This window comes from Bombina bombina, chromosome 2 (genome assembly GCF_027579735.1).
Source record: "Bombina bombina isolate aBomBom1 chromosome 2, aBomBom1.pri, whole genome shotgun sequence".
NCBI classification, from domain to species: Eukaryota; Metazoa; Chordata; class Amphibia; order Anura; family Bombinatoridae; genus Bombina; species Bombina bombina.
This window is the reverse complement of record NC_069500.1, coordinates 708,346,490-708,358,664: the sequence shown is the minus strand read 5'-3', so window position 1 is coordinate 708,358,664 and position 12,175 is coordinate 708,346,490. Positions and strand designations below refer to the sequence as shown.

At 37.6% G+C, this 12,175-nt stretch overlaps 1 protein-coding gene across 1 annotated transcript in view; it reads right to left on the bottom strand.

The window, feature by feature from the left end:
• The window catches only part of TSTD2 (thiosulfate sulfurtransferase like domain containing 2), a 103,741-nt gene that overhangs the window by 76,001 nt on the left and 15,565 nt on the right, over nucleotides 1–12,175 (bottom strand). The gene's annotated exons all lie outside the window — the stretch shown is intronic.

The window sequence follows — 12,175 nt, the reverse complement described above, 5'->3', positions numbered from 1 at the left end:
ACACTGAGCAAGGAGTCCACGTCTGGTTGCCCCTTTTTCCCATAGGGAGACTAAATACACACAGAGAGAAATGCACTCACAGGAACGAACAACCAGCTCAATACCATTGTTAGCCTGTTCTATGGCGATTTACCACCTGGGTGCAACTTCTTTTAGCCCAGCAATGCTTTTCACAGAGTAGAACTTTCCTGTAGTATATCAGTCTGATCCCGCCTATTACGGTCAGTCCAGTGCCGAAATACCAGGCAATTCCTCTCTGAACAAGGAACACAGCAACCCCAGACGATCGTTTCGGCCTTCATTGGGCCTCGTCAGTAAGGTGTAGCAGTATTCCTCTAAGCACACTGAGCAAGGAGTCCACATCTGGTTGCCCCTTTTTCCATAGGGAGACTAAATACACACAGAGAGAAATGCACTCACAGGAACGAACAACCAGCTCAATACCATTGTTAGCCTGTTCTATGGCGATTTACCACCTGGGTGCAACTTCTTTTAGCCCAGAAATGCTTTTCACAGAGTAGAACTTTCCTGTAGTATATCAGTCTGATCTCGCCTATTACGGTCAGTCCAGCGCCGAAATACCAGGCAATTCCTCTCTGAACAAGGAACACAGCAACCCCAGACGATCGTTTCGGCCTTCATTGGGCCTCGTCAGTGAGGTGTAGCAGTATTCCTCTAAGCACAATGAGCAAGGAGTCCACGTCTGGTTGCCCCTTTTTCCCATAGGGAGACTAAATACACACAGAGAGAAATGCACTCACAGGAACGTGGACTCCTTGTTCAGTGTGCTTAGAGGAATATGGCTACACCTCACTGACGAGGCCCAATGAAGGCCGAAACGATCGTCTGGGGTTGCTGTGTTCCTTGTTCAGAGAAGAATTGCCTTGTATTTTGGCGCTGGACTGACCGTAATAGGCGGGATCAGATTGATATACAACAGGAAAGTTCTACTCTGTGAAAAGCATTACTGGGCTAAAAAGTTGCACCCAGGTGGTAAATCACCATAGAACAGGCTAACAATGGTATTGAGCCAGTTGTTCGTTCCTGTGAGTGTACTTCTCTCTGTATGTATTTAGTCTCCCTATGGGAAAAAGAGGCAACCAGACGTGGACTCCTTGCTCAGTGTGCTTAGAGGAATATGGCTACACCTCACTGACGAGGCCCAATGAAGGCCGAAACGATCGTCTGGGGTTGCTGTGTTCCTTGTTCAGAGAGGAATTGCCTGGTATTTCGGCGCTGGACTGACCGTAATAGGTGGGATCAGACTGATATACTACAGGAAAGTTCTACTCTGTGAAAAGCATTGCTGGGCTAAAAAGTTGCACCCAGGTGGTAAATCGCCATAGAACAGGCTAACAATGGTATTGAGCCAGTTGTTCGTTCCTGTGAGTGCACTTCTCTCTGTGTGTATATATATATATATATATATATATATATATATATATATATATATATATATTTTATATGCATTTGTGATTGGCTGATGGTTGTCACATGATACAGGGGAGTGGAAATAGACATAACTTTGAAATTTGTCAGAAAAAAAAACATAATTTATGTAAGAACTTACCTGATAAATTCATTTCTTTCATATTAGCAAGAGTCCATGAGCTAGTGACGTATGGGATATACATTCCTACAAGGAGGGGCAAAGTTTCCCAAACCTCAAAATGCCTATAAATACACCCCTCACCACACCCACAATTCAGTTTAACGAATAGCCAAGAAGTGGGGTGATAAAAAAGTGCGAAAGCATATAAAATAAGGAATTGGAATAATTGTGCTTTATACAAAATCATAACCACCACAAAAAAAGGGCGGGCCTCATGGACTCTTGCTAATATGAAAGAAATGAATTTATCAGGTAAGTTCTTACATAAATTATGTTTTCTTTCATGTAATTAGCAAGAGTCCATGAGCTAGTGACGTATGGGATAATGGACTACCCAAGATGTGGATCTTTCCACACAAGAGTCACTAGAGAGGGAGGGACAAAATAAAGACAGCCAATTCCTGCTGAAAATAATCCACACCCAAAATAAAGTTTAATGAAAAACATAAGCAGAAGATTCAAACTGAAACCGCTGCCTGAAGTACTTTTCTACCAAAAACTGCTTCAGAAGAAGAAAATACATCAAAATGGTAGAATTTAGTAAAAGTATGCAAAGAGGACCAAGTTGCTGCTTTGCAAATCTGATCAACCGAAGCTTCATTCCTAAACGCCCAGGAAGTAGAAACTGACCTAGTAGAATGAGCTGTAATTCTCTGAGGCGGAGTTTTACCCGACTCAACATAGGCAAGATGAATTAAAGATTTCAACCAAGATGCCAAAGAAATGGCAGAAGCTTTCTGGCCTTTTCTAGAACCGGAAAAGATAACAAATAGACTAGAAGTCTTTCGGAAAGATTTAGTAGCTTCAACATAATATTTCAAAGCTCTAACAACATCCAAAGAATGCAACGATTTCTCCTTAGAATTCTTAGGATTAGGACATAATGAAGGAACCACAATTTCTCTACTAATGTTGTTGGAATTCACAACTTTAGGTAAAAATTCAAAAGAAGTTCGCAACACCGCCTTATCCTGATGAAAAATCAGAAAAGGAGACTCACAAGAAAGAGCAGATAATTCAGAAACTCTTCTGGCAGAAGAGATGGCCAAAAGGAACAAAACTTTCCAAGAAAGTAATTTAATGTCCAATGAATGCATAGGTTCAAACGGAGGAGCTTGAAGAGCTCCCAGAACCAAATTCAAACTCCAAGGAGGAGAAATAGACTTAATGACAGGTTTTATACGAACCAAAGCTTGTACAAAACAATGAATATCAGGAAGAATAGCAATCTTTCTGTGAAAAAGAACAGAAAGAGCAGAGATTTGTCCTTTCAAGGAACTTGCGGACAAACCCTTATCTAAACCATCCTGAAGAAACTGTAGAATTCTCGGTATTCTAAAAGAATGCCAAGAAAAATGATGAGAAAGACACCAAGAAATATAAGTCTTCCAGACTCTATAATATATCTCTCTAGATACAGATTTACGAGCCTGTAACATAGTATTAATCACAGAGTCATAGAAACCTCTTTGACCAAGAATCAAGCGTTCAATCTCCATACCTTTAAATTTAAGGATTTCAGATCCTGATGGAAAAAAGGACCTTGTGACAGAAGGTCTGGTCTTAACGGAAGAGTCCACGGTTGGCAAGAGGCCATCCGGACAAGATCCGCATACCAAAACCTGTGAGGCCATGCCGGAGCTACCAGCAGAACAAACGAGCATTCCTTCAGAATCTTGGAGATTACTCTTGGAAGAAGAACTAGAGGCGGAAAGATATAGGCAGGATGATACTTCCAAGGAAGTGATAATGCATCCACTGCCTCCGCCTGAGGATCCCGGGATCTGGACAGATACCTGGGAAGCTTCTTGTTTAGATGGGACGCCATCAGATCTATTTCTGGAAGTTCCCACATTTGAACAATCTGAAGAAAAACCTCTGGGTGAAGAGACCATTCGCCCGGATGCAACGTTTGGCGACTGAGATAATCCGCTTCCCAATTGTCTATACCTGGGATATGAACCGCAGAGATTAGACAGGAGCTGGATTCCGCCCAAACCAAAATTCGAGATACTTCTTTCATAGCCAGAGGACTGTGAGTCCCTCCTTGATGATTGATGTATGCCACAGTTGTGACATTGTCTGTCTGAAAACAAATGAACGATTCTCTCTTCAGCAGAGGCCAAAACTGAAGAGCTCTGAAAATTGCACGGAGTTCCAAAATATTGATCGGTAATCTCACCTCCTGAGATTCCCAAACTCCTTGTGCCGTCAGAGATCCCCACACAGCTCCCCAACCTGTGAGACTTGCATCTGTTGAAATTACAGTCCAGGTCGGAAGCACAAAAGAAGCCCCCTGAATTAAACGATGGTGATCTGTCCACCATGTTAGAGAGTGTCGAACAATCGGTTTTAAAGATATTAATTGAGATATCTTTGTGTAATCCTTGCACCATTGATTCAGCATACAGAGCTGAAGAGGTCGCATGTGAAAACGAGCAAAGGGGATCGCGTCCGATGCAGCAGTCATAAGACCTAGAATTTCCATGCATAAGGCTACCGAAGGGAATGATTGTGACTGAAGGTTCCGACAAGCTGCAATCAATTTTAGACGTCTCTTGTCTGTTAAAGACAGAGTCATGGACACTGAATCCATCTGGAAACCCAGAAAGGTTACCCTTGTCTGAGGAATCAATGAACTTTTTGGTAAATTGATCCTCCAACCATGATCTTGAAGAAACAACACAAGTCGATTCGTATGAGATTCTGCTAAATGTAAAGACTGAGCAAGTACCAAGATATCGTCCAAATAAGGAAATACCACAATACCCTGTTCTCTGATTACAGACAGAAGGGCACCGAGAACCTTTTGTAAAAATTCTTGGAGCTGTAGCTAGGCCAAACGGCAGAGCCACAAACTGGTAATGCTTTTCCAGAAAAGAGAATCTCAGGAACTGATAATGATCTGGATGAATCGGAATATGCAGATATGCATCCTGTAAATCTATTGTGGACATATAATTCCCTTGCTGAACAAAAGGCAAGATAGTCCTTACAGTTACCATTTTGACCGTTGGTATCCTTACATAACGATTCAATATTTTTAGATCCAGAACTGGTCTGAAGGAATTCTCCTTCTTTGGTACAATGAAGAGATTTGAATAAAACCCCATCCCCTGTTCCGGAACTGGAACTGGCATAATTACTCCAGTCAACTCTAGATCTGAAACACAATTCAGAAATGCTTGAGCTTTTACTGGATTTACTGGGACACGGGAAAGAAAAAATCTCTTTGCAGGAGGTCTCATCTTGAAACCAATTCTGTACCCTTCTGAAACAATGTTCTGAATCCAAAGATTGTGAACAGAATTGATCCAAATTACCTTGAAAAAACGTAACCTGCCCCCTACCAGCTGAGCTGGAATGAGGGCCGCACCTTCATGTGGACTTAGAAGCAGGCTTTGCCTTTCTAGCTGGCTTGGATTTATTCCAGACTGGAGATGGTTTCCAAACTGAAACTGCTCCTGAGGATGAAGGATCAGGCTTTTGTTCTTTGTTGAAACGAAAGGAACGAAAACGATTATTAGCCCTGTTTTTACCTTTAGATTTTTTATCCTGTGGTAAAAAAGTTCCTTTCCCACCAGTAACAGTTGAAATAATAGAATCCAACTGAGAACCAAATAATTTGTTACCCTGGAAAGAAATAGAAAGTAGAGTTGATTTAGAAGCCATATCAGCATTCCAAGTTTTAAGCCATAAAGCTCTTCTAGCTAAAATAGCTAGAGACATAAACCTGACATCAACTCTGATAATATCAAAAAATGGCATCACAGATAAAATTATTAGCATGCTGAAGAAGAATAATAATATCATGAGAATCATGATGTGTTACTTGTTGCGCTAAAGTTTCCAACCAAAAAGTTGAAGCTGCAGCAACATCAGCCAAAGATATAGCAGGTCTAAGAAGATTACCTGAACACAGATAAGCTTTTCTTAGAAAGGATTCAATTTTCCTATCTAAAGGATCCTTAAACGAAGTACCATCTGACGTAGGAATAGTAGTACGTTTAGCAAGGGTAGAAATAGCCCCATCAACTTTAGGGATTTTGTCCCAAAATTCTAATCTGTCAGACGGCACAGGATATAATTGCTTAAAACGTTTAGAAGGAGTAAATGAATTACCCAATTTATCCCATTCTTTGGAAATTACTGCAGAAATAGCATTAGGAACAGGAAAAACTTCTGGAATAACCACAGGAGCTTTAAATACCTTATCCAAACGTTTAGAATAAGTATCAAGAGGACCAGAATCCTCTATTTCTAAAGCAATTAGTACTTCTTTAAGTAAAGAACGAATAAATTCCATTTTAAATAAATATGAAGATTTATCAGCATCAACCTCTGAGACAGAATCCTCTGAACCCTACTCATTGAAAGCAATACTACATATATCTCACTATTCAACGATTCAAAATTCTATATTAAAATTTACAATTAACAATATAATTCTAGCCTGGCTCAAAATCTGCAAACATTTAGAGATAAGGCACACTCTATCCAAATACCTACCCATCAGAGGAAATCCTGATTTTGAAAGCGGATGTTCAACCTCTGCCTTTATGAAATGGTCAGCAAATAATCTGATTTTCTTACGGCAACTGATAGATCCACTCTCTAATCATATGAAATCATTTGAAACTCTGACTAGAGAATTTAACTTAGATAGGAAATCATTTTTTGCCTATCTCCAAATAAGGCATTTTTTCTATAAGCAAGGGAGTCTGGAGAGTGATATATGGTCATTAGGACCATTAGACGCAGTCATAAATCGGTTCTCCACTGGAAATCATTCTATTTCCTACATTTATCAATTACTTGTATCTAAAGATGCAGAGGCAAGAATAAATAGTCTCTTAGGTTTATGGAGGCAAGATTTTCCTGAAATAGATAGAGAATATTTTCAAAAGAGCTTTAACAGGGTCAGGAAGTTCTCAAGTAACATGGCGATAAGAGAATCACATCTAAAGCTTCTAAACAGGGCATATCTCACTCCCACTAGGCTTGCCAGGTGGAAGGGGAATATGGCCTGTAATAGATGTAGATTCCCTTATGCTGACCTTTTTCATATGTTTTGTGCCTGTCCAAAAATAACTAAGGTATGGAAACAGGTGGAATTTTGGCTGAATAAATTTCTACCGGTCAGCATAACACTTAAACCATTATATATATTTTTTCTGGTACAAGATCAGGTCCAAAACAAACCTCTAATAAATACGGTAATCCTATTAGTGAGACAGATGATTTTAGGAATGTGGAAGGACAAAAATGTTCCAACTATAGATGCGGTTATCGGTAAGATTCGATATCAAATGCTCTTGGAACAGCAAGACCCACAAATATTTGAGGAAAATAAAGTTAAAAATTATCTAACCAAATGGGATAAGGTTATTTTAGACCAAACCGAGGAAGTGCAACGACAAATATTAACCCACTTTCGCAGGTCATCAGATCTGTTAGAACTAATACTCTCAGATAGATACCCTGAATCCTGGAGACAATTTCTATCTTGAGTTGGATGGGAGTGGGGAGGGGGGGTGAGGTCTGGGAGAGGATTAGTCGATTTTTTTAAAATAAAAATGTTTTTTTTTTTTTTTTTTTTTTCTTTCTCTTCCTTTTTTTCTTTTTGTGCTTGTTTGTATGTCTGCTGTTTGTGTGTGTGTGTTTTTTTTTTTTTCTCTTTTTTCTTTGTGTTGTTTATCGAAGAAAAGATAATGAATAAAGGACTAGGAAGGAAAAGGAAAGGGGAAAAAAGATAAGAAAAGAAATCCATGTAGGGAGGGAATTAAGGTATCCTTGAGTTATTGAAGAGGACATAGGACTTTTTTTTTTTGAAGATTAAGTATTTGGTTAATTGGATGGAGTATAACTCAATAGAAAAGGCTTATGTTATAATGTCATTAGCTAAAAATTGTTTATTTCAAAACCTTATGTATGCATTTTTTGTGATGTAAAATATCTGTTTTGTATTGCCAATCTGCCTTTCTCACCCCACCTATTTTTTTTTTTTTCTGTACCCCCTCATGGATTTCATCAATAAATATATATATATGAAAAAAAAAAAAAAAAAAAAAAAAAAAAGAGATCTCTGAACCAGAAGAGTCATCAGAATCAGAATGATGATGTTCATTTAAAAATTCATCTGTAGGGAGAGAAGTTTTAAAAGATTTTTTACATTTACTAGAAGGAGAAATAACAGACATAGCCTTCTTTATGGATTCAGAAACAAAATCTCTTATGTTATCAGGAACATTCTGCACCTTAGATGTTGAAGGAACTGCAACAGGCAATGGTACTTTACTAAAGGAAATATTATCTGCATTAACAAGTTTGTCATGACAATCAATACAAACAACAGCCGGAGGAATAGCTACCAAAAGTTTACAGCAGATACACTTAGCTTTGGTAGATCCAGCACTAGACAGCGATTTTCCTGTAGTATCTTCTGACTCAGATGCAACGTGAGACATCTTGCAATATGTAAGAGAAAAAACAACATATAAAGCAAAATTGATCAAATTCCTTAAATGACAGTTTCAGGAATGGGAAAGAATGCCAAAGAACAAGCTTCTAGCAACCAGAAGCAATAAAAAATGAGACTTAAATAATGTGGAGACAAAAGCGACGCCCATATTTTTTAGCGCCAAATCAGACGCCCACATTATTTGGCGCCTAAATGCTTTTGGCGCCAAAAATGACGCCACATCCGGAACGCCGACATCTTTGGCGCAAAATAACGTCAAAAAAGACGCAACTTCCGGCGACACGTATGACGCCGGAAACGGAAAAGAATTTTTGCGCCAAAAAAGTCCGCGCCAAGAATGACGCAATAAAATATAAGCATTTTCAGCCCCCGCGAGCCTAACAGCCCACAGGGAAAAAAGAGTCAAATTTTTGAAGGTAAGAAAAAAATGATTAATTCAAATGCATTATCCCAAATATGAAACTGAATGTCTGAAAAATAAGGAAAGTTGAACATTCTGAGTCAAGGCAAATAAATGTTTGAATACATATATTTAGAACTTTATAAACAAAGTGCCCAACCATAGCTTAGAGTGTCACAGAAAATAAGATTTACTTACCCCAGGACACTCATCTACATGTTTGTAGAAAGCCAAACCAGTACTGAAACGAGAATCAGCAGAGGTAATGGTATATATAAGAGTATATTGTCGATCTGAAAAGGGAGGTAAGAGATGAATCTCTACGACCGATAACAGAGAACCTATGAAATAGACCCCGTAGAAGGAGATCACTGCATTCAAATAGGCAATACTCTCTTCACATCCCTCTGACATTCACTGCACGCTGAGAGGAAAACCGGGCTCCAACTTGCTGCGGAGCGCATATCAACGTAGAATCTAGCACAAACTTACTTCACCACCTCCATCGGAGGCAAAGTTTGTAAAACTGAATTGTGGGTGTGGTGAGGGGTGTATTTATAGGCATTTTGAGGTTTGGGAAACTTTGCCCCTCCTGGTAGGAATGTATATCCCATACGTCACTAGCTCATGGACTCTTGCTAATTACATGAAAGAAAATCTACTACTCATTTGAAGTGCTATTGCATTGTCTTTTATTATGCATTTGATGATTATGAAAATCTACTGTATTTACTGATCCTTTAAGCATAAAGCTAACAGGATGCTGATGTTTATGTACAGCTGGAGCTTAAAGTGACAGTCAACACTGAAATTGTTATTGTTTAAAAAGATAGATAATGCCTTTAATACCCATCCCCCAGCTTTGCACAACCAACGTTGTTATATTAATATACTTAATAACATTTTAAACCTCTAAATGTCTGCCTGTTTCTAAGCCATTAAAGACAGCCTCTTATCACATGCTTTTTTTATTAGTTTTTCACAACAGGATACAGCTAGTTCATGTGAGCCATATAGATAACATTGTGCTCACGCCCGTGGCTTGTGGCAGACACTGTACTAATTTGGTAAAATGCAAGTCAATAGATAATAAATACAAAGTCATGTGATCAAGGGGCTGTCAGAAGATGCTTAGGTCCAAGGTAATCACAGAGGTAAAAAGTATATTAAAGGGACACTAAACCCACAATTTTTCTATAATTATTCAAGTAGAGAAAACAATTTTAAATAACATTCTAATTTACTTCTATTATCTAATTTGCTTCATTCTTTAGATATCTTTGTTGAAGAAATAGCAATGCACATGGGTGAGCCAATCACATGAGGCATCTATGTGCAGCCACCAATCAGCAGCCACTGAGCCTATCTAGATATGCTATTCAGCAAAGGATATCAAGAGAATGAAGCAAATTAGATAACAGAAGTAAATTAGAAAGTTGTTTAAAATTGCATGTACTTTATAAATCGTGAAAGAAAAATTTTGGGTTTCATGTCCCATTAATATAACAGTGTTGGTTATGCAAAACTGGGGAATGGGCAATAAAGGGTTTATCTATCTTTTAAAACAATAAAACTTCTGGTGAAGACTGTCTCTCAATAAACACCTTGAGATTATAATATAAAATATTTTAACTATGAGTAGTAAAACTGGATTTTCTAATTTTGAAAATAATCAAGTGCACAATGCAGACTTCTCATTGTTAACCATGCTACACATTTAACACTAATTGGTCTCATCAGAGGGATAAGATAAGAAACAATGAAAACATTCCTAACAAAATGACTGGGGTAGTCTTGTCTACTCAAGTAAAAAGTCTAGGTTGGCTTCTCCAAATAAGGCAACTGGTGAGTGGAGTTTGACTATTGAAAAACAACTAAAACAAAAAAAGGTGATCATTTGTTTTGAGAATGTTATGACTTGACTGCTTTTATCCTTTTATCAAAACAACAAAATCATTTTATAAAGTATATGGTGTTTTGTGTCCCTTTAAATGGACACTGTAATGAACAAAAGGCAACTGTTACTAGTAAGTCTCACCTACTACATGGTCCGGTCACGTGCCGATACGTCATCATGGTTCTGCCCATATGTCACCAACAGCTAATTACATCAGCAGACAATAACAAAGTGACATGTGGTTTTGCGATTGGTTCCGGTCTTCTTAATATAAAAAAAAACATACAAACAACTCTATCTAAATCCTAAATAAAAAAAACTATCTAAGTTATACTCCTAGAATATACTACTATTAGCTAGTATCTATCATACCTTCCGGAGAAAGGCCAAAAACTTCCAATCGCAAAGAGAAATGTTAATTGCAGCAAAATCGTCAACACTAATGGTCCAATTAAGAGTCTTTATCATATCATATTGTTTGCTAACACATATGTTACCAATAGTTTAATCCCTTAGAGGAATAAACTACCACCAAATGATTCAGCGCAATACTATCTCAGCAAAGATTTAAAAAAAAAAAATGTTTTTTTGAAAAATATATATTAATTGAGTAATATATTAAAACTAAACAATTACAAACCTAACACCTATACTTATGTAAAAAATAAGAGATGAAAATATATATATTAGTTGGAAAATTATAATAATAATAAAAATAATAAAAGTAAAAGTGAACTAATATAAAAGTCTTGTTAGTGAGAACAGATAAATTTGTATATATCTCTCTCCAAATGTGAACACAGTCTTACTGTTGATTGTAGTGATTCCAAAAAATATTCCTTTCTGACCCAGCTGCAGCTATTTCAAACACGCTGCTTGTCTTGCAGTTTGATCACCAAACACTTCTCTCCCAGAAAAACAGCGCAGTCTGTGAAAGAAAGAAGGACTCCAATAGTGCAATATTGTATGAAATAAGCACTCTGTATTTACATCAAGTAAGCCAAATACTCATAATATCTGGCGTGGTTAAAATCACATAAGGGTATCTTTAAAATATCAGTTGAACTTGAGCTATCCTGTGGTCTGTACACGCTTGGGAAGTGAACAGCGATGTACCGGTCGGCGTGTGACGTCACCACCCGACAACAGCTGATTCTGTTTGACAATCCGTCTGCATACACTGACTCACAGTGCTCTCAGAATCTCGGCCTCAACACGTTTCTCGCCCCCTGCTGGGCGCTTTTTCAAGAGGAATAATTACCAGTCTTTTGCTCCTCTATTTATACATGGTCTACTAGCGCCATCTAGCTCTCATGAGCAAAATGACATTTGGGACACAGCTAATATTTCTATATACATATAATGCACTAATACCTGTCTTATTTCAATTCTAGGGGTGGTAATAGACTTTTAGACCTTAGGCGTAGAGACATTTTGGATATATAAATTGGGGACCCTCGCGCCTAATGGTCTAAATGTTGATCTAGATGTGGCAGCATTTATCACTTAGACAGACTCTTTTAGATGTAAAAGTTTTCCAACAATCTGATTGAGAATTAGAAGGTGTTTTAATAGTGCTATTATTATGAATTGGTCTATGAGTTTAGATTTTTAGAAGTATTGAAATTTTATGAAATTTTATAATATATGGAACTGTATGTAGTTATTTTATTTTAAAATATCAAATAGTGTTTTTAGTACAATAGAAGGATTTTAATTAATTATTTTTATATAACATATGTTTTATAATATTAATCATTTGAGGTGTAATGTTGTTATATATGT